This window comes from Sorex fumeus, unplaced genomic scaffold, assembly GCF_029834395.1.
Source record: "Sorex fumeus unplaced genomic scaffold, SorFum_2.1 ptg000002l, whole genome shotgun sequence".
In the NCBI taxonomy this organism is placed as follows: domain Eukaryota; kingdom Metazoa; phylum Chordata; class Mammalia; order Eulipotyphla; family Soricidae; genus Sorex; species Sorex fumeus.
The window spans coordinates 11,106,887-11,132,936 of NW_026606059.1; positions in this window are offsets into that span (position 1 = coordinate 11,106,887).

Below are 26,050 nucleotides of genomic sequence, written 5' to 3' on the forward strand. Positions count from 1 at the left end.
CAGACAATTCCATTGACCTAATTCACCAAATCCATTAAAAAATATCTCTCCCATGAAGACCATGGAGATAACTCAAAGGACTGGAGAGCAAGAGTAACAGGAAACTCAGGTTTGCTCCTTAACATATCACGATCTCATCCACTGAAAGTGATTCTGAGTTCCAAGCCAGGCTTTGCTCCTGAATGATTCTGGGTATGGCTCATAGGTCAAAAGAAAAACCACAGACTTTCCTACGTATCTGGATGCATAGTTCAGGGTGGCAGTAGAGCACATAGTTCAGTTTGTGCATGACCCAGATTTAGTCCTTTGGGAAGAGAGGAAGAGAGAGAGAGACAGAGAGAGACAGAGAGAGAGACAGAGACACACAGACAGATACAGAAACAAATGAAGCAGGGGGAAAAGAGAAAGGAAGGAAAGGAAGGAAGGAAGGAAAGGAAGGAAGGAAGGGAGGGAGGGAGGGAGGAAGGGATGGAGGGAGGGAGGGAGGAAGGAAGGGAGGAAGGATGTCTCTGGACATAGTTTTAAAGGGAGTAGATTATTTCATCTCTTTCTCTTCTAGTCTATTATTTGCGCATAAAAATGTGACAAATCTTTGTCTATTGATTTGTATGCAAATATTGCTACTATGTTGTTGCACTGGATTTCTGTTTTTATGAGTTTTCAGTCTTTAGAGTTGTACATGCAGAGTATCACGTAATCTGCAAATAAAATGACTTCTAATAAAAAAAATGACTTCTCATTTTCCAAGGAAGGAACAAAAGAGAAAAGAAAAGGCCAGCGGTAGAACTTCGCAAATGTAGGGCCCTTTCCCAGTACTGCCGACAAATAAACAAATGATTAAAAATAAAACCTAAACTATTTTGTATGTTGGCTAGGGGGATGACAAAATGAATGTCTTTTTTGGCATGAAATCTGATGTGAATGTGGATTCTTTTCCCAATGTGAATGTACCTTTCTTTCTTTCTTTCTTTCTTTCTTTCTTTCTTTCTTTCCTTTCTTTCTTTCTTTCTTTCTTTCTTTCTTCCTTCCTTCCTTCCTTCCTTCCTTCCTTCCTTCCTTCCTTCCTCTTTCTCGATCCTCTTTCTTTCTTTCTTTCTTTCTTTCTTTCTTTCTTTCTTTCTTTCTTTCTTTTTCTCTCTCCATTCTCTCTATCTCTTTCTTTCTTTATTCCTTTCTTCCTTCCTTTCTTTCTTTCTTTCTTTCTTTCTTTCTTTCTCTTTCTCTCTCCATTCTCTCTTTCTCTCTTTCTCTTTCTCTCTCCATTCTCTCTTTCTTTCTTTCTTTCTTTCTTTCTTTCTTTCTTTCTCTCTTTTGTTCTTCCTTTCTTTCTCTCTTTTTTTCTCTATTTTCTTTGTTTCTTTATGTCCAGGGATGCTCAGGAAACCATACTGAGTCTCAGGAATCAAACCCTGATTGGCACTGTGTAAGGCAAATGCCTTACCTATCTCTTCAACCCCTGATTTCTTTTTCTTGCCCAATTGCTAGGTGAGGATTTCCAAGACTGTACTAAATAGACAAAATAGACATCCTTGCTCGTGTCTGATCTCCAAGAAAATTTGTATGCTTTTGGTATTTTGTCATTGTTTATGATAGCGATGGGATTTTTGTAAATGGCCATTACTATCTTGAGGAAAGTGCCTCTATTTTTGTTTTGTGGGTTGCTTTTCTTTTTTAAATCATCAATGGGTGCTGAATCTTGTGGTAAGATTTCTCTATGTTAGTTGTTATGATCATAAGAATTTTAGCTTTCTTTTTGTTGATGTGGTATATTATATTAATCATATATCAAACCATCCTTGCAGTCCTGGAATAAAAGACTCAGGATGATAATATATGATTCTTTCGATATATTATTGGATTTAGTTTGTTGAGATTTTTGTTTGTTTTTTTTTGGCCACACATAGCAGTGCTCAGGAATAACCCCTGGCGTTGTTTAGAGTACCATATATGATAGCAGGGATTCAAACTCAGATCCAATTACATTACATTAGCTACAAGTAAGCAGGTGCTTTATCTCCTGTGTTATCTCTTGGGTCCCAGTTCGCTAAGACTTTTTTGTTGATTTTTGTATCAGTGTTGATTAGGACTGACATCCAGAGCAAGCAGAAGTATGGGTAAAGAGATTTATTCAGATCAAATGGTGTGGGGAGCGATAACACAGCGGTAGGGCGTTCGCCTTACAAGCGGCCAACATGGCCGACCCGAGTTCGATTCCTCCGCCCCTCTCGGAGAGCCCGGCAAGCTACTGAGAGTATTCGATATGCCAAACACAGTAACAACAAAGTCTCCAATGCAGATGTTACTGGGACCGCTGGAGCAAATCGACGATCAACGGGAGGGCCTTTACCTTTACCTTTTTAAATGGTGTGGGGTGATGAATCATGGCGGAAGACAGCAGACAAGACAAAAGCAGAGTAGAAAAGGTGGACAAGTGAGCGCTTTGGAGGTAGATTCTGGTGGAGGTGGGTGAGCAGCTTCAGGCTGGGAATTAGTCTGGCAGGGGGAGGGATTCTTTAAGTTCTTGCCAAAATGTTTTGTTCTCAGACATCTTTCCTGAGCACTAGGCTTAAAATACCTCCCTCCTCTCACCCCTCCAGTCACTGTCTTCTTCCTAGGCTTGAATGTTCCCTATGCACTAATGGCTTATTTGTTCGCTGTCTGCCACAGAATCCAACAAATGAATCCACCTGTCAACCACGTATTCTAGTGTTTGTCTAGGCTCCCACGTGGTAAAGAAATCTCTTTCTCTCTTTTTCTCTCTCTCATCTGTTTCTGTCTTTTGATTTTTGTCACTGCTTTCTTTCCACCCTCTATTAAAGTGCCTGGTCTATTTAGGTAGTATTGTTGAATATATGAATCATATACTGGAGAAAGTTCAGCCCCTGTGGTAGATATTCCTGTATGACTGATTCTCCAGCAGCCTTGTTGGGAAGCATTTAATCTCCACTGTGCTCAGAGTTTGCAGTCAGAAGACATCGCTGCATGAACTTCTTTACTTAACCCTTTGGCTCCAGGAGGGCAGCCGCTGTTTTTTCCTATTAAGGGTCTGTGGGTGAGGAGCTCAGCCTGTAAACCCTGAAAGCAGGAGATTGGAATCAGGAATAGGTTTTGAAAGGGAAATTACAGATTGAAATGCTTTGCACCAAATAAAAGTGTGTTGAAATTATTCTGAATGCATACCTTGGGGACCAGGGAAGTGAGTATTTCTGGCTGGTGTGAGAATACAGACCATGGCCAAAGAGATCATGCAGAGGTTAAGTGCCTGTGTTTTGTACATGTTGACCCTTGTTTGGTCCCCAGCACCTCATCTAGTGTCCTGAGCATCACCAGAAGTGATCCTTGATGAAAGAACCAGGGGTAAACCTTGGGTGTAATACCACCACTCCCAAAATAGAAACAAAACTAAACAAAACTAAAAATAGAAACAAAACTAAACAAAAAACAAAAATAGTAAATGTAATCTCAAGTAATGGGAAAAATATATTGGTAGAGATAAAGGAAAACTGGTGCTCGTGTGTGTGTGTGTTTGTTAAAGGTGAATATTGTGACTTATAGGCTGAATCAGAAAAGTACATAGTATTTTCAGGGAGCACAGCACAATTTTTGTTATTGTTGTTGTAAAGCAACTTACAAGCATAGTGCAGAGAAAAAGATTCCTGGTTATTTTTGTTTGTCTTTTAGTTCCTTTCATGAATGTCCTAAATTGTGTTGAACATACAAGGCAAGTGCCTTACCTCCTGTGCAAATGATTCATGATTTCGTGATGCCACGAATCGGGGGAAAGTTGGCCCCAATACATCTATTTTCCAAGTTGCCAGATAAGTTTCTTACCCCAGGAAAAGAATATTTTCTCCATTGAATACTTCTTATTTTAATTCTTGACATTTATTAAGAAGTATGAATTTATTCCAATCTGATGTGGAAAGCAGCCCCAGATAATTTTTTTTGTTTGCTCATTATCAGCTTCATATGGGAGAAGGTGATTATTCCTGACTTTGGAGTCTTACCCTTGACATGTCAGAGCATACCAAAGCAAAGCAGCATTAAAAATCTCTTATGGGGCATGCCAAACAGAGCTCATGCTCGGTTTTTAATTATTCATCATTCCTGGGGCAGGGGACTTGGATGCCTGAGTCAAAGCGCTGGAAAGCAGCCTTCGGGGCTGGGACTCAGTGGCAGAGAGCAGAGAGGATGCTGTGGAGACTGGGGGATGATGCAGAATGAATATGCAACTCCGACAGTCACTGCTGCTGCCTATGTACCCTACAGGGCAACAGCCACCCCCCTCCATGGAGTCACAGTCTCTTGAATGGTACATTGGCACAGCAAGAAGCAATAAATGTGAAAAACAGGGAACGGAGGGAAGGAAACAGAAGCAAATGAACAGTTTTGGAATGTAGCATCAACTATCAATGGAACAGTAGGGCAAGAACAGCATGGGGAGATTGTGATGGATCAAGTAGAATCCAAAACCTGCATCCGTTTCTCTGTACCCGGTTATCTTTATTGCTATTATCATTATTTCCATGAGCTGTATTATGGATTCACTACCAGGATCTCACCATTCTACAAAGAAGTAATCATTGATGTCAAGAGAGGGGTTCGGCAGGGTGATACCATTTCACCGAAACTCTTCAGTGCCACCCTCGAGAACATCATGCGACGACTGGAATGGGAAGGAACGGGAGTGAAGATAGATGGTCGGCAACTATACCACCTCCGCTTTGCTGATGACATTGTTTTAATAACACCAAACATCAGCCAAGCAGCACAAATGCTGGCTGACTTTGACCGTGAGTGTGGAAAGGTAGGACTACAGCTGAATCTTATGAAGACAATGTTTATGAGAAACAGCCTCGTTCCTGACGCCCCATTCGCTCTCAACGGAACGACCATCTCCAAATGCAACAGCTATGTGTACCTAGGTCGAGAGGTCAACATGACAAATGACCTGGCACCCGAGCTGCGCAGGAGGAAGAGAGCGGCTTGGAACGCCTTCAAGAACGTCGAAGAAATAGCTAAGAGGACGAAGAACCTCCGGCTCTGGGCACATCTCTTTGATTCCACTGTTCTTCCTGCATTAACATATGCCTCAGAGACCTGGGCCCTACGCAAATTGGATGAGAACGCTATTCAGGTCTCCCAAAGAAGAATAGAAAGAGCTATGCTTGGAATATCACGTTTCACTCAAATGAGAGAAAGAGTCCGGAGTTTCGACATCCATCTACGATCAAGAATCAGGGACGCTGTCTCATTTGCCAAGGTGTCGAAAATCAGATGGGCTGTCACATAATGAGATTTAAAGACGACCGTTGGACTAGAGCTGTTACTGACTGTACTCCACGGGATGTCAAAAGACCGCGTGGCCACCCACCTACCAGATGGTCAGACTTCTTCATCAAGATCATGAACGATCGGTTTGAGGCTCCTCGTGTTCTTAGAGCGAACATGCCATTGGGCTACACTAGCACAGGACAGGGACAAATGGAGACGTTACAGGCGCCCGCTCGAGCAAATAAACGATTAATGGAAAGTCAAGTGATCAAGTGATCATTATTACCATTATTATTATTATTATTCTAGAGCTTCCTAAGTAGTGCTTACGGACCTGGGCATCCCTCCTGGCAATGCTTGACCGACCAGGCCAGACGTTTAATGTTAGGGTCTAAGAGTGCTGTGCTACCCAGGCCCTGTGCTACCAGACATTGCCTCGGCCACCCTTGTAGAATTAGGAAATTCCAGGATACCTGGTGGTTTTGGGGTCCTCCTGAGCCACACACAATGATGCTCGGGATTCCATGTGGTGCTGAGGTTTGAAACCCTTCGTATAGCATGAACTCTAAGTGCTGCACCATCTGCCACGTTCTGATGTTCTTATTAAAACACCATGGTCTATAAAAGTTATTCATAATACAGTTTCTTTAGGTGTGTGATATTCCAACACCAAGCCCACCACCAGTGTGAATGTCCCTCCACCAACGTCCCTTGTTGCCCCCTCTGATGCCCACCTTTTCAGTTGCTCCCTTTACAGGCACGTAACAAAATTTAAAGGAAAGGCAAAATGGAAATGTCAGAAAATAATTCACTAAAAGTCAATTTTGTGATGATTGATTGCTGTATGAATTTATGTCAAAAAGGAAATTTGAACAATTGAATGCAGTATAATATAATGCTTATTCTCATTTACATAGGTAAGTCTTCATCTCTGGCATCCAAGATATATTGCATTACATTTATTTTTAGTGCTACCTGAGAAACTAATCCAAAGGTAGGACAATGTGCATGTGTGTGTCTATATGTATATGACATCTATTTGCATTATGTATTTGTATAGATTCACAATTCCTATATCCACTTAATCTGTTACTTAGACTTACCCTGCATTAGGAAAAGGGTGGTGACCATACAATAGTGAGGCCATAAACTTAAGAGTAGTTTACCTGGAGCACCAGCTGTTCTTTCCTGCCTTTCCTTCAAGGCAACACTGACATCAGTGATGTGTGAAGTCAACATATCAAAGTTGGTCTGTGTCAGTGTTAAACCCACAAGTTTTTAACTTTGTAAGTTCAGCTGCCCTCAGTTGACAGTTGAACCCTTTAATTACAAGGCTGACTCATAAGGACTTGCCACTAAAAAATAAGACAGTAGTACTTTTTATTTTTATGATAGCGCTCAAAATTCGATAATTTCATTGATGCTGAATTGTGACTGAATTCTATCTCTCCAAAACTCAGATGCAAAAGTTGTACCCCTAATCTGATGGCATTTTGAGTGGAATCCATTGGGAAATAATTAGGTTGAGGTCATCAGGATAGTGAGAGCCCTTGTGATGAAATTAATGATGATATTTTAGCTTGCCAATTGGATATTATAATATACCTGGAAATTTATTTTATTAAAACACCACGATTTAAAAAATTGTTCATAATAGAGTGTTTCAGGCGTACAATCTTATACAATCTTAATTCCTCCTCTAATGTCCCCTTCTTTCCACTAGAGTTCCCTGGTTCCCTTCCAACCCACAGCCCGCCCCCTTGGCAGACATATCACAGATTTATAACAAATTTATATGGTTTTTTAGTCATATAATATGGCATGTAATAATATAGTGTAAGATATAATTTAATAATAATTTTATGAATTAATAATTTTATAAAATATCAGAAACTGATTTTTTTCTCACTGTCTTTGTACACACACACACACACACACACACACACACACAGAGTGGGAAGACTACTTATTAACCAGAAAATGTGCTCTTGTCAGAACTTGATTGTGTTGGTACTTTAATCTCAGATTCTCAACCTCAGAAATGTAAGAAAATTCATTTCTGGGTTTTTTAAATTCTCTAAGTCTATGATTAATTATTAAATTAGCATAAAAGCATAAGTGAAACATTTTAAATAAGTGAGTTTAAAAAATTCAGAAGAGGAAGAATTTTTATAGATCTTGAATGTAAGAAGTCTGTTTTCTCAAAATACATCATTTCTTAAAAATGTAGGAGAGAAAAAGTTTATTTAATGAGAGCCTAATAGTCAGAATGTGTTCCCAAGATATGCATTTTCCTTTTCCGCTCACATTCTATCAAACAAATTATCTTTGTAGCAGAATATGAATATAATTGCTTAAGTTAATTGGAAATTTAGTCCTGTTTTGCTTTTCCTTTATTTCTTTGCCACACTGGAAAGATGGAATGCAAATATTTCTTTCTCATCTACCACCCACCTTCCACCTCCTGGGAAGGTTTGCGAATTAAGTCCTCTACTTGATAAAAAACAAAAACCAAAACAACCCGAAACCAAAAACTCATTTTTTGTTGAATAATTTTCCTTGTAATGGGGCATTATGGTTAATTAGGTTAACAATCATAAGAAAGGAGTAGAGAGATTTCCCTAAAAATCAGAAAGTCATTTGGAAGAAGAAAGAAGATAGGAGTACACCCATTCCTTATTTCCCAGTCTATAAAGAGGGTTTCCTGGCTAGAGAGGGGTAGAGAGAGGTGTCTGGAGCAAAGAACCCACACACTGTTCCTTGGTAGTATCTCTGGGTTGCGGGAAGATCTCAAAGAAGTATGGCACATCAAGGTAATTTACTCCAACTAAGAAGTCAGACACCACCTGCTGTTTAAAGCATATATGGTTCGTTAGAGAACCTGTCTCATGCCTTTGTTTTTATTATTTTTTAATTTAAAAATAAAATAAAATAAAATATTTTTATTTGGCAGACTCTCCTGCCCCCGAGCCTGGCTGTCCTCAATGGGGCCCCTTGGAGGGGGCGGGTTGAGTTTCCCTCCCCGCACTGAGCAGAAGCTCCGGCAGCCAAAGACCTCCAGAATCAGCCACAACCATCCTGAGACCACTCTCCACATGCATGAAGGTACCGGCAGAGGAACAAAGGCATGTGGATTCCGGGGCTGAGATCTCCAAGCCTGCTCGGATCGAGGCTAAGCATCCTCCACCCAGATCCTCCATCTTCCAGTAGGCAGGGGGCACACCTACCAACTGCCCCTGGCGCTGTGTAATCCCATCAATGGCCAAGACCCAGAGACTATAAAACCCAGCTCCTGGAAGTGTGACATCTTATTATCTCATTCCTACTTTGGACAAACTGGCAGGCTACCGAATGTAACCTGCCCACAAGGCAGAGTCTGGCAAACTCCCCGTGGTGTACCCAATATGCCAAATACCAGTAACAATGATGAATCTCATTCTCCTAAACCCTGAAAGAGCCTTGAATATGGCACTTTTTCAAATCTCAAGGCTAGGACGAAGGAGACATTACTGGTGCCTGCTCGAGGCAATCAACAAACAACAGGATGATAGTAATCATGATTTTTTAATTTAAATTTTTATTGGTGAGACACCATGAGGTACAGTTGTAGACTTACAAATTTTTGTGTTTGGGTTTCAGTTATACAATGGTCGAGTACCCATCCCTCCACCAGTGCCCATTTTCCACCACCACGGGTCCCAGTATCCCTCCCATCCCCCATCCCTCCCATCCCACCCTGCCTTTGTGGCAGGTTATTCCCCTTTGTTCTCTCTCTCCTTTTGGGTGCTGTGGTTTGCAAAAGAGGCATTGAGTAGCAATCATGTTTGGTCTATAGTCCACTGTCAGCATGCATCTCTCATCTGGGAGAATCCTCCCAACAGCCTTTATTTGGTGCTCCCTTCTCTATCTGAGCTGCCTTTTCCTCTAGCGTGTGTTGCTGGCTTCCAAGCTATGGAGTAAACCTCCTGGTACGTATCTCGGCTATTGTTGTCCTGCCTTTCTAAGGAAACTTCTCTTAGGTTTTTAGGATCCCAAAGTTTTACTGTAAACACTGGATGTGGCAAAACAGCAGCAGAAATGAGAGGTTAGAAGGACTTGGCAAGATGAGCCAAGAAAGAGAGAGTATAGTGGGTATTGCCTTGCCACGAGCCCACCAGGGTACCATCCTTGGCACCCCAAATGGCCCATGGCCCAGTAATCACTGTCAGGAGTGAGCCCTGAGCACCGCCAGCACCAACCCAAATCCCAACTGTGTGCCAGGTCTTCAACTTGGACACTGCTTCAAACAGCTAGCAGGCAATCCCTGGAGCTTTATGTTCTGGGCAATGTATTTCACTGTTTACCTGCCATCTTCAGCAGGCTTAATCCCATGAGCTTTCTACATTTCTGCAAAGAGAATCCTCCCCCCACCCCCCCGCTCCCACCACCCAGAGGCTGGAGCTTCAGGAACCAGGGGGCCTGACTCATAGCCCTTCCAAACCCACAGAGCCAGCCAAAGGCAGAAATCTTTGGCTGGGCTGGGGTGAAATTCTGGATTTTCCTCAGAATTGGGGGTGTGGAGTTACTGGCATGGTCCAAGGCATCAGAGCTCAGACAGCCTAGCCTGGGGCCTCGCCACAAGCCCCAGGAGCAAATCTGCTCGATGCCAAGGAACAAGCCAAGGACTTGGAAATGGAATTTAGGGTTTATCCTAACAAAGTGGTGGGCAGGTACCAGGCTCCATCCCCTAGGCCCACCAGGTGCCGACTCCTCTCCTGAAAACAAAGATCCCGACCCAGAAGCACGAGATGCAAGCCAAGGGAACTGACACAGTTCTTTTTAAAATTTAATGTCTAAAAATTGAATCACAGTGAGATGCACAGTTATATTGTTGTTCATGATTGGATTTCAATTATATAATGTTCCATTGTTCCAGCACTTCACCAGTGTACATTTCCCACCACCAATATCCCCAGTTTCCCTCCTGCACTTCCTTGTCTGCCACAGTGACAGGTACTTTTCTTTTCTCTCGTTCTGTCTCTCTGTCTCTCATTCTCTGTCTCTGTTTCTCTGTCTCTGTCTGTCTCTGTCTCTCTGTCTCTCTCTCTCTCCTTTTGGGAATTATGGTTTGCAATACAGATTCTGACAGGTTATCATGTTCATCCCTTTACCTACTTTCAACACTCAGTTCTTGTCCAGAATCATCATTTTTTAACTATTGTTGTCCTATTTTGTATGGACACAGTAAGAGATACTAGTCCCTCAAAAATATGGCAAATTTTGGAAAAAAAATAATCGTGCTGGGAGAAAAGCTCAAGTGGCAGAGCACAAGCTCAGTGTGCAAAGCCCTGACTGGATTCTCAGCCAGACCCTCAAGCACCCCATCAGCTGCCAAGACTCAGAGACTATAAAATCCAGATCCCGGACGAGAACAGTGCAGTCTTTTGCCCCCGCGCCTGGGTGTCCCTTGCTGGGACCCCTTGGAGGGGAGCGGGTTGAGCTTTCCTCCCCGCCCCGACCAGGGCTCTGGCAGCCGAAGACCTCCAGGACCAGCCACCACCATGCTGAGACCACTCTCCGCACACATGAAGGTACTGGCAGAGGGACAAAGCCACGCGGGTTCCGGGGCCGAGACCTCCAAGCCTACTCGGATTGGAGTCGAGCATCTTCCATCCAGATCCTCCAAATTCCAGCAGGCGGGGGTCACACCCACCACCTGGCCCCCTGGCGCTGTGTAATCCCATTAGCGGCCAAGACTCAGAGACTATAAAATCCAGATCCCGGAACCGCGCGGCCGCATTTGCGGTCGCGCGACATCTTATCAGAACTTTTCTTTATGACATCTTATTATGTCATTCCTACTTTGGACAAACTTGCAGGCTATCGAATGTAGCCTGCCCACAGGGCAGAGTCTGGCAAACTCCCCGTGGCGTACCAAATATGCCAAATACCAGTAACAATGATGGGTCTCATTCTCCTAAAGAGCCGTGAATATAATCTCAGGCCTAGGATGAAAGAGACGTTACTGGGGCCTGCTCGAGGCAATCGACGATTAACAGGATGATGAAATGAAATGAAATGAAATGTTGTCCTATTGGTCCCTTCTCTATCCTAACTGTCCTTTGCACCCCACACACTGTGGCAGAGTTCTAGCATTGATCAGTTCTCCTGGCCCCTGTTTTACCTGACTTGGATATTAGTCTCATACTAATTTTTTACATTTCACAAATGAGTGTAGTCATCCTATATCTGTCCCTCTCCTTCTGACTCATTTCACTCAGCATGATACTCTCCATGTTCATCCATTTATAAGCAACTTTCATGACTTCATTTTTTATAATAGTTGCATAGTAGTCCATAGAGTAGGTGTGCCCTAATTTCTTTATCCACTCGTCTGTTCTTGGGCACCTGAGTTGTTACCAGGTTCTGGCAATTGTGAATAGTGCTGGAGTGAGCATAGGCGTACAGATGGTGTTTCTGCTGTGTAATTTTGGGGTCCCCTGGACATAGTGGTATTGCTGGGTCAAATGGGAGCTCAATTTCTAGTTTTTGGGAAATGTCCATATTGTTCTCCAAAAAGGCTGAACCTGTCAGAATTCCCACCAACAGTGAAGGAGAGTCCCTTTCTCCCTGCATCTGAGCCAGCACTGATTGTTCTTGTTCCTTGGATGTATGCCAATCTCTGTGGTGTCAGATGATATCTCATTATTTTGATTTGCATGTCCCTGATGATTAATGATGAAGAGCATTTTTTTCCCATGTGCCTTTTGGCCCTTTTGAATTTCTTCTTTGAGGAAGTTTCTGTTAATTTTTTCTACCCTTTTTTTTATATATAGGTTTCTATTTCTTTGGCTTGTGCCTTTGTGCCAAGCCTGTTTGCTTGGCTGAGGGAAGTAACCACACCAGAGTACAAAATGCCATGCAGCCCTGCCCAGATAGGAGGGAAAGCCCAAATTGCGTCCCTAGCCCGATGACTTGAGTCATCAGGGTGGACCTTAGATTTGGAAGGACCGTGAGTCACCCTGGTGCAGGTGCAGGTGCAGCTCTTGTCTCTCATCTCTGGGTCTGGATGCTCTGCTGGCATAGGTGGGGAGGGGGCCACTTGGCTGCAACCCCAAGGCCTGGACAGATGCACCCCTCCCATTTTGTTAGGAGGAAACAGAACTGTCTTTCTATCTCCTTGCTCTTTGCATTTGCGTGGGACTGGAGCTTGTGGGTCTTCAGGGGAGCTGCCAGCCTAGGCTATATGGCACCCCAAAGCCCTGCGGCCACGCCCGTACCTCCCCACACCCTAAATGGCGAGGGAGATCTAAAACAGCCTCCAGTTCCAGATGGGGTGGGTGCTGCCGTCCGGCCTTCTCCAGAATCCCAGTGATCATGAACTTCTACAAGCATGGTTCTGGTATGCGGGTACCACGGAATGGGAAAAATTATTTATCCAATGCCCATTGATAAGGGGTAAATAGCCAAGATATACAAGGCACTGGTAAAACTTTACAAAAAAAGGAAAGAAGGAAGGACGGGGAGAAAAAAATGAAAGAGAAAGAAAGAGAAACAAAGGAACAAGAGAAAAAATGAAAGAAAAAGAGAAACAAAGGAACAAGAGAAAAAAATGGAAGAAGAAGAGAAAGAGCAAACAAGAGAAAAGGAAGGAAGGAAGGAAGGAAGGAAGGAAGGAAGGAAGGAGGGAAGGAGGGAAGGAGGGAAGGAGAGAAGGAGGGAGGGAAGGAAGGAAGGAAGTTGGGCCTCCCACCAGTTGCCCCCACTCACTACTGCCAACCAGCTTTCCAGACCTCAGGGACACGCTACAGGCTGCTGGGGTCTGACACACAAAGGTCCAATCCAAAGTCACAGGCTGGGATTGAAATTTTGGGATTTTCCTCGTAATTGGGGCTGTGAGGATTCCTGGGCATGGAGTCACTGGTGGTACGTCGTGTCTCTTCCATGACTCCCTTCCCTTCCTTCCTCCCCTGCACACCCACCCAGTGATGCGTCCTTCACCTTCCAAATTAATCATTTTTATACTCATTTCTGTGTTATGTGGGCTTCTGGGAAAAAGAAACCATTTCCTATATCAGAATTTGTTTGAATACTTGTGTGCTTTTGATCTTGCCAGAACACTTCTGAAAATGAATGTTTTGTTTTGAATTCTCTGTTTTGGCTTGAATCTGTATACTCTACACTTAGCACGAAATATACACCTAGCAAGTATTCAGTAAGTCTTCAGTCCTTAGTATATGTTGGCTGAAATGAACTGGAAAATAGAGTTTCTTAATCTTGTAGGGAAGATTACAGATACTGCTCACATGTTTTGGCTTGGGGATACTTCTCAATCTATCGCAGTTTAATTCTGTCAGTGGAGATATGTAGAATATTTTTTTTCCCCAAATGATTGTGTTCATTCTTTTGCACTGATTATTCACAATGTATAATTCAGCAGTTCTCGGTGTCCTGGGCTGCTCTTCAGAAATGAACAAATGTACTGGCAATAATATCAGGAAGTCCCTTTCCAATAGCTTATAACATGCCCACCACATTTCCTTTTGAGTCTGAGAAATTCATGTCTCTGTCCTGTATTTTAATTTTGGTTGTCATCTAAATCTATATTCAGAAAATAAGCTTAGAGGAAAAAAGATTCTCATTTATGTAACGAGTGTGGACTTAACTCCTTCTATTTAGTACTAGTCAGAAAGCATCAAGACTTCATTGACTAGGGCTGGAGTGATAGCACAGTGGTAGGGCGTTTGCCTTGCACGCAGCCAACATGGCCGACCCGAGTTCGATTCCTCCGCCCCTCTCGGAGAGCCCAGCAAGCTACCGAGAGTATCTCGCCCGCACGGCAGAGCCTGGCAAGCTCCCCGTGACGTATTCTATATGCCAGACACAGTAACAACAAAGTCTCCAATGGAGACGTTACTGGGCCCGCTCGAGCAAATCGATGATCAACGGGAGGGCCTTTACTCATTGACTTCCAGGATCAATGTAGCTTCTTATAAAACCAACCACACAAAATATGAACATGGAGTAAACAGATGAAGTAAATAAAACAAATATGAGCTTTGAACTATCCAACCAACTGATAGCAGAAGAAAAGGGAAAGTAGGTTTAGTAAAATGGGACAAAGAGACAAATAAGTACATGGTGACTGGCAGAACTGAGCTCTCAGAGGTGAGCTTAATGCAGTGTAAGCCCATACTGATTTCAGTGCTGTGCACTTATGGCTTAATGCCATGCTGCATAACAACTTTAATAAACATATGCTTAGAAAACACCATACAGTAAAAAAGAAACTAAAGAAATGCTATCTTTAATTGTGTCTAATGGAACAAAAATATTTTTAAAGTACCCAGCTTGATCTCCACAAGTAGTTAACTGAAATTGTATTTTTTCTGGGATTAAGCTGGCCTTGCTGGAGCAGATTAGCCTGTCTGATTCTGTCTATATCAACACGCACTTTCCCTTTCTCTGAAGACTTATGAATAAAATTTTGTTCCTGTATTCCAAACACTGCTTGAGTTTTTGCAGTGATTGTTTAGGAAATAGTCACAATTTTCTTCCTTTTTGCATTCAGCACAGAGAATCAATTCTTTTTTTAATCAAATTAACGTAATTGTTTTATAATTAGTTTTAGGTACATGGTCTTTTATGAAAACATCTCTATCTATGATTGATGGTTTCTCTTTTTCAGAGACAAATAGAGCAACTAGTCATAAAAATTGTTTGGAAGACAAAACCATATAGCCAAAGTAATCCCCAGTAAGAAGAACAAAAATAGAGGCATCTTGTTGCCTAATTCAAATTAGATTGCAATAATCAAAACAATGTAGTACTAGAATAAAAATACCACATAGATCAATAGAGCATATTAGGAGCACAGAAACAAATAATCACACTTGCAATTAATTTTATTTTTAATGCAATTTAATTTTAGGCACTATGATTTGCAATATTGTTGATGGTACAATGTTGATGGTCCACTTACAAACATTTCAGCAACACACACCCTGCACCAGTCTTCACTTCTTTCCACCATTGTCCTAGAATCCCACACCCTATCTCCCCCAACCCCCTGCCCCCCGCTACACAGACACCACCACCACCACTACCCCTGCTATGCTAAACTTCCTACAAAGACCAGTTCTTAGTTTGTGTTGTCTTTGGCATTTGTTATTTCTTTTCTATGTTTCTTCAAATTCTTTGTATAAGGGATATAATTCTGTATCTATTCCTCTCATTCCAAATAAATCTAACTCCATTCAGCATGTTCTCTAGATCCGGTCATGCAGCAGAAAATTACATGCTTTCATCATGTCTCATGGCTGAGCACTATCCCATTGTGTACTCATATCCTAGTTTCTTTTTCCAGTCATCTTTTCTTAGACACTTTAGTAGTCCAAGTTTTGGTTATTCTAAGTAGCCTGAAGTGCAGCTACTCCATACACTTGTAGTTCTCCAAATTATACATCGTATGTTGACAGCCACTAAAATGTTTGGGGAATTTATTACCCAGCTTTATCATCTAAAGAGACAAATGCAGCAAATCTTTTTGCAATAAAGTAAGCTGTTTAAAGTTTTAACATTCACAATTTTAATATTTAGCAACTATATTATCCAAATCAATGATGAATAGTTGAATTAAAGACTGTAATTTTATAAACCTAGCAAACATAAATGAAGGATTTTAAAAAAATACCTTAATATTGGAGGGTTTTCTTTTTTCTTAATTTTTGGGTCACACTCAGCAATGCACAGGGGTTACTCCTGGCTCATGCACTCAGGAATCACTCATGGCAGTGCTCAGGGGACCATATGGGATGCTGGGAATTGAACCCGGGTCAATGGATACAATGCAAACGCCCTATCTGCTTTGTTATGGCTCCAGCCCCTTCATTTTTCTTTAGTTTGGTTTTATTTTGTTTCAGGACTTTCTCTTGGCTCTGTGCTCAGTAATCACTGTTGGTGGGGCATGGGTGACAAGCTACATGTAAACCAAGCTACATGCATGATGCGGGAGGGAAAGAAAATTCTCCAGTCCTTGCAAAACATTTGCACTGTAATGAACATTCTGTAAGTGACTTAGGAGCATGTAAAACTTAACTGAAAAGTCTTGTTGTTATTGTTTTGGGGCAATACATAAAAATGCTCAGGGGTTACTCTTAGCTCTACACTCAGGAATTATTCCTTGGTAGTTATCAGGGCTGGAACGATAGCACAGTGGTAGGGCGTTTGCCTTGCACTGAGCCGAGTTCGATTCCTCTGCCCCTCTCGGAGGGCCCGGCAAGCTACCGAGAGTATTTTGCCTGAATGGCAAAGCCTGGCAAGCCACCCCTTGACGTATTCGATATGCCAAACACAGTAACAACAAGTCTCACAAGGGAGACATTACTGGGCCCACTTGAGCAAATCGATGAGCAATGGGAGGATAATGTTACTGTACACTGCTATAGTTATTGGGAAACACGAGGTGGGGCGGGGGTTGGGGATTGAATCCAAGTTGACACATTCAAGGCAAGCACCCTACCTGCTGCACTATTTCTCTAGCTGCTTAACTGTAAAGTTGTAGCAAGATTCTCTTCTGTTCTAAACACCAGGGTTCAGAAAGTGCCCTGGTAGGACATAACTGCAGGATTCCAGGCAACAGCAATTACTCAGCTGTGCCTTCCTTGTCAATCTCTGAAAATTAATATTTAGATCTTTTATTTGCTTATAAAATAGATGCATATTGATCAGCAACCTAGCTGGGGTATGTGGTTTCCTACCGCCAAGAAATGGGGCTATTCAGAGTTCAATGAATAGAAAATATAAATGTGAATCAGAGAACAAGGTAAGGGATATTCTACTGCCTGCCACTAAAGCGTGTTTTATTCCCTCCCCTGCTAGAGGCGAGGGAATCAATGCCATCGTGATTACCCTCATCAAAGGGAAGAAGGGTTTTCTACACATAGCTTGATTTTGCTTAAGCTAATTCTGATGAGACTGTTTCTTGACCATTCATCCTCATTTAAGCTTTTATCAATGGTGTGAGTAATAGTAACATCTGTTTGAATAAAGAGGAGAAAATGTTCCATTGAATTATGAAATATTAGCACATTTTACTAAGAAATTCAAATTTGGAATAGAGCCTATAGTGCTTCTTTCTCAAAGACAGCGGAGAACTGATATCAGTCTTCAAAAATGGTGTACGGGGGAAATAATTCTCTGTATGGTTAATGCATTTCTATTTTCTTCCTGGCAAAAGGGCCTTACAGCTGAATTGTAATTGCTTTTGGTCTTCCGTTTATGAGCACGTCTAATATCTGTTCTTATCAGCTTAATAACTAAATACATCCTCTATCTAATGAAGGTCTATGAACCAGATTTTTGGAACCCAGAGATGGATGGTGAACAAGAGAGTACACACATCAGTCACTTTCCTTGCACATCGCTGATCCAGGTTTGATCACAAGCACCACATACAGAGCCTCAGTCGCTAACAGGAGAAACCCTTGAGCACAGAACCAGGAGTAAACTCTAAGCACAGCCGGTGTGGTCCCCAAACACCAACGACAAAAAGTTGAATTGTCACATTGCTGAGATCCAGTTAATACTAGGAGGTGACTCTTTAAAAACTGTTTTTTAATTTAAATTAAAAAAATATTTCATCTGTTACTGCGGGGGGCCCTGCCAGACCACTCCTCCGGCCCACAGAGGTGGCCCTAGGGTCCGTAGGTGCAAGGAGAGATCAACTGAATGAACACAAGATACAAGAGACATAATGCAGTTTAGAAGCAGAGAGAAAAAGGGACAGAACAGAGCAGACAGGACAGCAGACAGGATAGGACTTTATTCAGAGGAGCAGGGGTATTATATACTTTGCGACGCAGGAAACTATGCTTACGTCACAGAAGGCAATTACATCACTAGGTCATATCATATATGGCTAGGAGAGTTACAAAGTCTACATGTTTCATATGCTTGGTTAGTCAGTGTCAGTTACTTCTTATTCTTGGGCTAGCTGTGACAAATGTTTTCTTTTAGATAACCATACATAGCTCAGGGTTTGTGTAAGCTGCGGTCAGAGCAGACACAGTACCAGATTTGCGCAAGTCAGGACCTGCTTGTTCAGGGTCACGTAGGCCAAGATAACCATACATAGCACAGGCACGTAGGCCCTTGGTCAGTTAAAGGGACAGCTTCCCACATGTTACTAAGGCACTGTGAATTTTAAAGTTATTTAGATTTGAGTTTTAGGCATGACTGTTCCAACACCAGCCCCAGCACCAGTGTCAACTTCCTTCCACCAATGTCTCCAAGTTCTCTCTGAACCCTCAACCTACTTCCTTGATAGGCATTTTTATTATTTTTTGGATTTGTTTGGGGGCTACACCCAACAGTGCTCAGGGCTTACTCCTGGTACTGTGCTCAGGGATCACACCTGGCAGGTTCAGGGGACTATATGTGGTGCTAAGCAAGTTGCCCTACCCACTCTACTATCTCTCTGGCCCCTGTGGACACATTTTAGTTTGTTTGTTGCAGTTTAGATCATGTGCTTTCATGTGGTGAGAGGTAAGTATTTATGAGATTTATTGTATTAAAGAGAGCAGAAATCAGTGGCTTGTAAGTCAAATCTACCCTGTACATAAAGTTTTACAGGAATCTGGTCACATTCAGTTTTTCACAGCCTACAATACAATTGATATGTTCTGCAAGACCTAAAATGATTGGCTACTTTCTCCCTCCCTCCCTCCCTCCCTCCCTCCCTCCCTCCCTCCCTCCCTCCCTCCCTCCCTCCCTCCCTTTCTTCCTTCCTTCCTTTCTTCCTTCCCTCCTTTAATCCTCCCTCCCACCATCCCTCCCTCCCTCTCTTCCTCCTTTCTCCCCTCCTTCCTTCCCTTCTTCCTACCCTCCTTCCCTTCCTTCCTTCCTCCCCTTCCTTCCTTCCTTCCTTCCTTCCTTCCTTCCTTCCTTTCTTCCTTCCTTCTTTCCTTCCTTCCTTCCTTCTTTCCTTCCTTCATCCCTCCCTCTCTCCCTCCCTCCCTTCTTCCTTCATTCCCTTTTCCTTCTTCTTTTCTTTCTCTTCTCTTCTCCTCCTCCTCCTCCCTCCATCCCCCTCCCTCCATCCCCCTCCCTCTCTCCCACCTTTCTTCCACCTTCCATCCTTCCTTCTCTCCCTTCCTCCTTCCTTCCTTCCTTCCTTCCTTCCTCCCCTTCCTTCCTTCCTTCCTTCCTTCCTTCCTTCCTTCCTTCCTTCCTTCCTTCCTCCCCCACCCCACTCTCTCTTTCTTTCTTTCTTTCTTTCTTTCTTTCTTTCTTTCTTTCTTTCTTTCTTTCTTTCTTTCTTCTTTTGTCCTGGGGTCACATAGCCCCTGACCCTCTAAAATGATTTTCATGTAGCCCTTTAGAAAAAAAATGTGAACTTTATTAGCGCAACTTAATCAGTGATTTTAATGTATTATTTCCTGAAATATGAATTTATTATCACAAATGTTCTAAATTAAATCTAAATTTATGAGTTAAAATAATACATTACATGAGAATATTTTTGTAGGATTAAAGGGATGTTTGTTATAATGTTTATTCATTTATTCTGCAGAACTGAAAGTTCTAGGATATTTTGTTTTACTTTGTGGAAATCTGAATGAAGAATTAGTAGGTTATATATTTAAGAAAAACAGAAGTCTTTTTGGGGTGGCATAAGAAACAGAAAATTTTTCAAATGACTACTGTCTTATATTACCTTTGAATATTTTCTATTTTTAACTCTTCATGACATTGAATCTAGTGGTATCTTTAATGGTTTAATGCCATTGGTCAAGGAAATGCAAACAAAGATACACAAATGAGATTGCATTAAATTAAGAACCTTTCACGCTGCAAAAGAAATAATGACTAGAATAAAAAGACAATACACAGACTGGGAGAAAATATTTGTGTACCACGAATACTAACATAGGTCAACATCCAAGATAGATAAGGCTCTGATAAAATAACAACAAACAACAAAATCAACCCCATCAAAAAGTAGAGAGAAGAGATGAAGAAATGAATAGAGACAACCTCAAAGAAGCATATCAAAAAAGATATACTGGTGGCCAAAACACATATGAAAAAATGCTCTGCATCTCTAATCATCAGGGACATTCAAGTTAAAACAGTGAGATACCACCTTACTCTTCTGAGACTGGCACACATTGATAAACATGAAACACCCAGTGTTGACCTACATATGAGGAAAAGAAACCCTCTTCATTGCTCTAGGAAATGTCAACTGGTTAAACCCTTTATGAAAAGTATGTGGACACTTCTCATAAAAGAGAAAAACTAGGAACTGAGCTTCTATATGACCCATTCATCCTACTTCTGGGGCATCTGTTCCAACGATCCAAAACTCTACCGAGAAAAGACATTTGCACTCCTCTGTTCACTATAGTGCAACTGTGGATAAAGAGAATAATACTGAGCTTCTTAAAAAGTATTCTACAATGTATTCTAACTCTCCCAAAACAATCTTTGTTTTCACAGTGTGAATTTATAGATTTTCTGTAACATGTAGTGAAATCTTCTCTCTATCTTCACTTTAAAGCATCTACTACATCAACTATTAGCATCAACCCTTTATACCGTTCAGTTGGAAAAGAGAACAGGTGATTTTTGACTGACTGTTTGCTCATGTTCTTGTTTATCTTAGAGGCTGTCATGATTACTTGGCAAATCTACAAAGTGAACTACATCTGTTCACTTTGGACCGGCACAGCTGGAAGTTCCTTACTTCTGTACTAAACTTTTTATATGGGTATGCTTTTTAGTTGCCTATTCTGTCTGTATTTATGCAAATTGCGGTGTTATTTATAAGTAAGTCAATAATCATTTCTAAGACAACATCTGCACCACTGTCTGATTATTAGACACCTGCAAAGTCAGCTTGCTCTGAATGGAAAGCTGTGTAGTGCCTGAATGAGACCATAGCTTGAAATAAATTTCAACCATGTGTGTGCTTATTGATCTTAGTCTAAATTTGAGACATTTATTTATTGGTGATTGGTCTTAGATATGCCTTTGCTTCAAAACATTTTTAGATCCTCCAAATATAATAAGATGTTGGAGGGTGAGAACTAAACAAAGAAACACAATTTTTTTTTCTGTGCTATTTATTCATTTAACCTTGGGGCTATGTGGCTTCACTTTTTCTTGCCTCTTCCTTCGTTTTGAAGCACGGGTCATAGCACTCATCTTATAGGAATATTTTGCTGATTGAGAGAATCCAATGTAAGCATCATCAAACTGCCTGACACTTAAATAACAATTATTGCTGCTTCCTCTTTTTTAAAAAACATTTTTTCCTCTTAATTCTTCCAACACATCATTTTTCTTCAATCTATATACCAGGGGATGGGTCATGAGTAACAGAAGGCATCAGTAGACAGCAAAACCTTATACTTGACCTGATTTTCCAGATCAAATCTGCCTTTCTGGGTGTTGGGAGGATCCTCCCAGGATGGGAGATGCGTGCTGAGAGTAGATGACAGACCGAACATGATTGCCACTCAATGCTTCTTTTGCAAACCACAGCACCCAAAAGGAGAGAGAGAACAAAAAGGAATGCCCTGCCACAGAGCCAGGGTAGTATGGGGGGGATGGGGGATGGGAGGGATACTGGGATCCGTGGTGGTGGGAAATGGGCACTGGTGGAGGGATGGATGTTTGAACATTGTATAATTGAAACCCAAGCACAAAAATTTGTAAGTCTACAACTATACCTCATGGTGTTTCACTAATAAAATTTTTTAAAAAAGCCTGCCTTTCTCATGAAGTCAGAGAGAGCATAAGTGTGGGGCTGTGTCCACTAGTCCACTAGCCCCTTTGATTCAACTTCTGGCTCAGATGAGAAGAAATGTGGCTGCCCAGGTTATGGAAGCTTCTCCTTTGGGGACTCTTGGCAGGGCTCAACTTGCCAGAAAGGAACCATGAACAGAAACGACTGGGTGTTCACCCCAAAAGCTCTCCTCTACCTCCTCTCTAAACAGCCATGGACTGCCGCCAGGAAGCGGGACAGGAAAACACAAACAGAATCTGGGAAAATATAAAAATTGTATTTTCCCCTTTGCTGTTATTAGGGTGGGAGGTAGGAGACCCAACAACAACAAGAGGAAAGAGAGGGGAAAACATGATTTTGGAATTATATAGAGTTCAGCGTTAGCTCTGCCATTACTATTTCTGTTAATTAAAGAAGTCTATGGATGTTGATAATGGATAAAAGTAAGTTTATAACACGCTCAAAGCTATTCTCACTGCCGTCTGAACTGTTTACAAAATTGACCTTTGTTGCCTCCTATTTACTGCTGGCAACCACTAGCCAATTATGGTGAAATCATTACTGCTTGTTTTTCTAAGTTCCCTATTGATCATTCTTCTACCATGTTCCTCTTAAATCTATCCAATTTATTATGTTTCCCAGATAACGATGGTTTCTGCTCATTAGAGACAGCATTAGAGACAGAAGATTTGAAAGTTAGAAAGCTAGGATCTTGTTTACAACCAATTACTTGTAAAACTGGAAAAAAAAAAACCTCACTCATTTTCTCCCAAGTTTCCAACTGCATCTTAGGTTGATTCCTTATAGATTCACAGATTTGTGGGTTGTTAAAAATATATATATTAGATCAAAGGGAAGGAGGACAAAAACTCGTGTTGACAGTAGGTGGTTTTATTTAATGAATTTTATATTTCCCTCCTTTGTGAAGTAGTGGGTTCCATAAGGTCATCCATAAGGTCCATAAGGAATTTCAACCCCAGTCGTGATCCTAGAGTCATGTGGTCAACTTTTCTGTTTTGCTCATGAGAAAAATCAAAGAACTTTTGCATCATGCCTACAGTTCTTGAAGATACAGAGAAATAGAGTCAAACACTTCTGGTCTCTATCCAGGTGGAGACCTTCTTTTTTTTTTTTTCCCCTTTATTTTATTTTATTTTTTTTAAAGTTGTAGATTTACAATTTTTTGTGCTTTGGTTTCAATTATACAATGATCAGATACCCATCCCTCCACCAGTGCCCATTTTCCACCACCATGGATAATATCCCTCCCACCCCCATCCCCCCATCCCCCCTGTCTCTGTGGCAGGGCAATCCCCTGTGTTCTCTCTCTCCTTTTGGGTGTTGTGGTCTGCAAAAGAGGCATTGAGTGGCAAACATGTTCAGTCCATAGTCTACTTTCTACATGCATCTCCCCTCCTGGGAGGATCCTCCAAACATCCTTTATTTGGTGCTCCCTTCTCTATCTGAACAGCCCTTTCCTCTAGGATACCCGGCTGGCCTCTAAGTTATGGAGTAATCCTCCTGGTGCTGATCTCAGCTATTCTTGGGTATTAATCTCATACTTTGTTACTTTATATCCCCCAGATGAATGCAATCTTTCTATGTCTATCCCTCTCTTTCTGACTCATTTCGCTTAGCATGATACTTTCCATATTGTACCACTTGTACAATATGTAAATTTCATGACTTCATCTTTTCTAAGAGCTACATAGTACTCCATTGTGTAGATGTACCAAAGTTTCTTTAACCAGTCATCTGTTCTTGGGCATTCAGGTTTCTTCCAGTTTCTGGCTATTGTAAAGAGTGCTGCAATGAACAAACAAGTGCAGATGTCACTTCGACTATACATTTTTGCCTCTCTGGGATATATTCCCAGGAGTGGTATTGCTGGGTCAAATGGGAGCTCAATTTCTAATTTTTTGAGAATCGTCCATACTGTTTTCCAGAAGGGATGAACCAGTGGACATTCCTACCAACAGTGAAGGAGTGTCCCTTTCTCGCCACATCCACGTCAGCATCGGTTGCTTTTGTTCTTTTGAATGTGGGCCAGTCTCTGAGGTGTGAGATGGTATCTCATTGTGGTTTTGATCTGCATCTCCCTGATGATTAATGATGTAGAGCATTTTCTCATGTACTTTTTTGCCATTCGGATTTCTTCTTTGAGAAAGTTTCTGTTCATTTCATTGCCCCATTTTTGGATGGGGTTGGATGTTTTCTTCTTGTGGAGTTTAACCAGTATTTTGTATATCCTGGATATCACCCCCTTGTCAGATGTGTATTCGGTGAATATCCTTTCCCATTCTGTAGACTGTCTTTGTATTTTGGTCACTGTTTCTTTGGAGGTGCAGAAGCTTCTTAGTTTAAGATAATCCCATTTATCTATCTCTGTTTTTACTTGCTCGGCCAGTGGCGTGGCATCTTTGAAGATACCATTAGCTTCAATGTCATGGAGGGTTTTGCCAGCTTTATCTTCAATGTACCTTATGGTTTCTGGTCTGATGTTGAGGTCTTTAATCCATTTTGATCTTACTTTTGTACATGGTGTTAGGCAGAGTTCTGAGCCCATTTTTTTGCATGCAGCCGTCCAGTGATGCCAACACAATTTATTAAAGAGGCTTTCCTTACTCCCAGGTGGAGACCTTCTAACCAGATTTCACTGAAGTGTTGGAGTGTAGATGATATTAACTTCTAAACATAAAAATATTTTGTTTGGAGGGCATCCAACAAGTAACTGTATAAGCAATCAAAATTAGAAACCCATTGATGTGTCTATTTTTGATTCTCTCAAGTGGTGTCAGGAAGTACTGAGAGGTAATTCTTGGGGTTGGAGGTAGTATACTTGATCAACCAAGCTGACAGTTTAATGCGAGAGTCCTGTAGTTATAGGGAACACCAGAGTCACTCACCCTGGAGGTTCTTGGGGACTTCCAAGGCCACACCTGGTGATGCTCTGATGCAGGACAGACTATGAGAAGCTGGGCATCAAACCTGGAACAGGTGGATGCTATGCTTTTACTCTAACCACTGCACTACCTGATCAAAACAGATCTTCTATTTTGTGGCTGGATTTAGACCGATGATAACTTCTCTCTATCACTGTTATTTGTTTATTCCTTAGAGGTATCCAATAGTTTTTTTTATAGTTTATAATAATCTGAAGTGGAATTGAAACTTAATTTTTCTATAAACACCTTCACATGTACTGTACTGTCTATTTTTTCAACTTATGATTGAAGCAAAGTGGGGAAAATTTTTAAAAAGATATACACAAAATAAAGGAACTTATATTTATAACAGATATCATTTTAATAACATTAAACAGTGTTACCTGACTACATACTCTGACTTACATAAAAATAGCAAATGAGTTTCAAGATTTATCTACACATGTACTAAAAGCATAGAATTGAAGTATATTCCTCTACTTATTTACTTAATTTTTCCTTTCCCCTAGGGATGTAGCTCTAATCTTCATTTTCATTTGTTTAGATGTCTAGCAACTGCAATACATTTTGTATTCATAGTGATGGTGTCACTAAATTTGCCACCGATCAAAGTACTTATGCATCAGAGTACAGTTAAAAAGTTAGAGCCCCCAAAGAAAGCACTATCTGAAATCTTATTTTTATACAATTCATCATTTAGAGCTACCGTAAATAAAGCCTCTTAGATTTTATTCAAGACAAATCTTGTCACGTGAGCACCTGATGGGTCATTCGTCAATAATTTATCTAAAAAAATTCCCAGTTGATGAACTCCAAGTGAATTTTTCTCTCTAATTAGAATCCTGTGGAAATGGGCATTTCCTACTGTCATTGTATGTTCTTGAATATGCATCAAAGGAAACTGATGAAAATTGCCTAGATGCCCTAACAATGCTGAATGGCAGTAATTAGAGTAAATTTTATATGCCTGGATTCATTCAATGCAGTTTTTCCTGTGCATAGAAAATAAGGTTCTGCTTCCAAAACTCATATGTGTACTGCATAGCTCCTATCTCAGAAT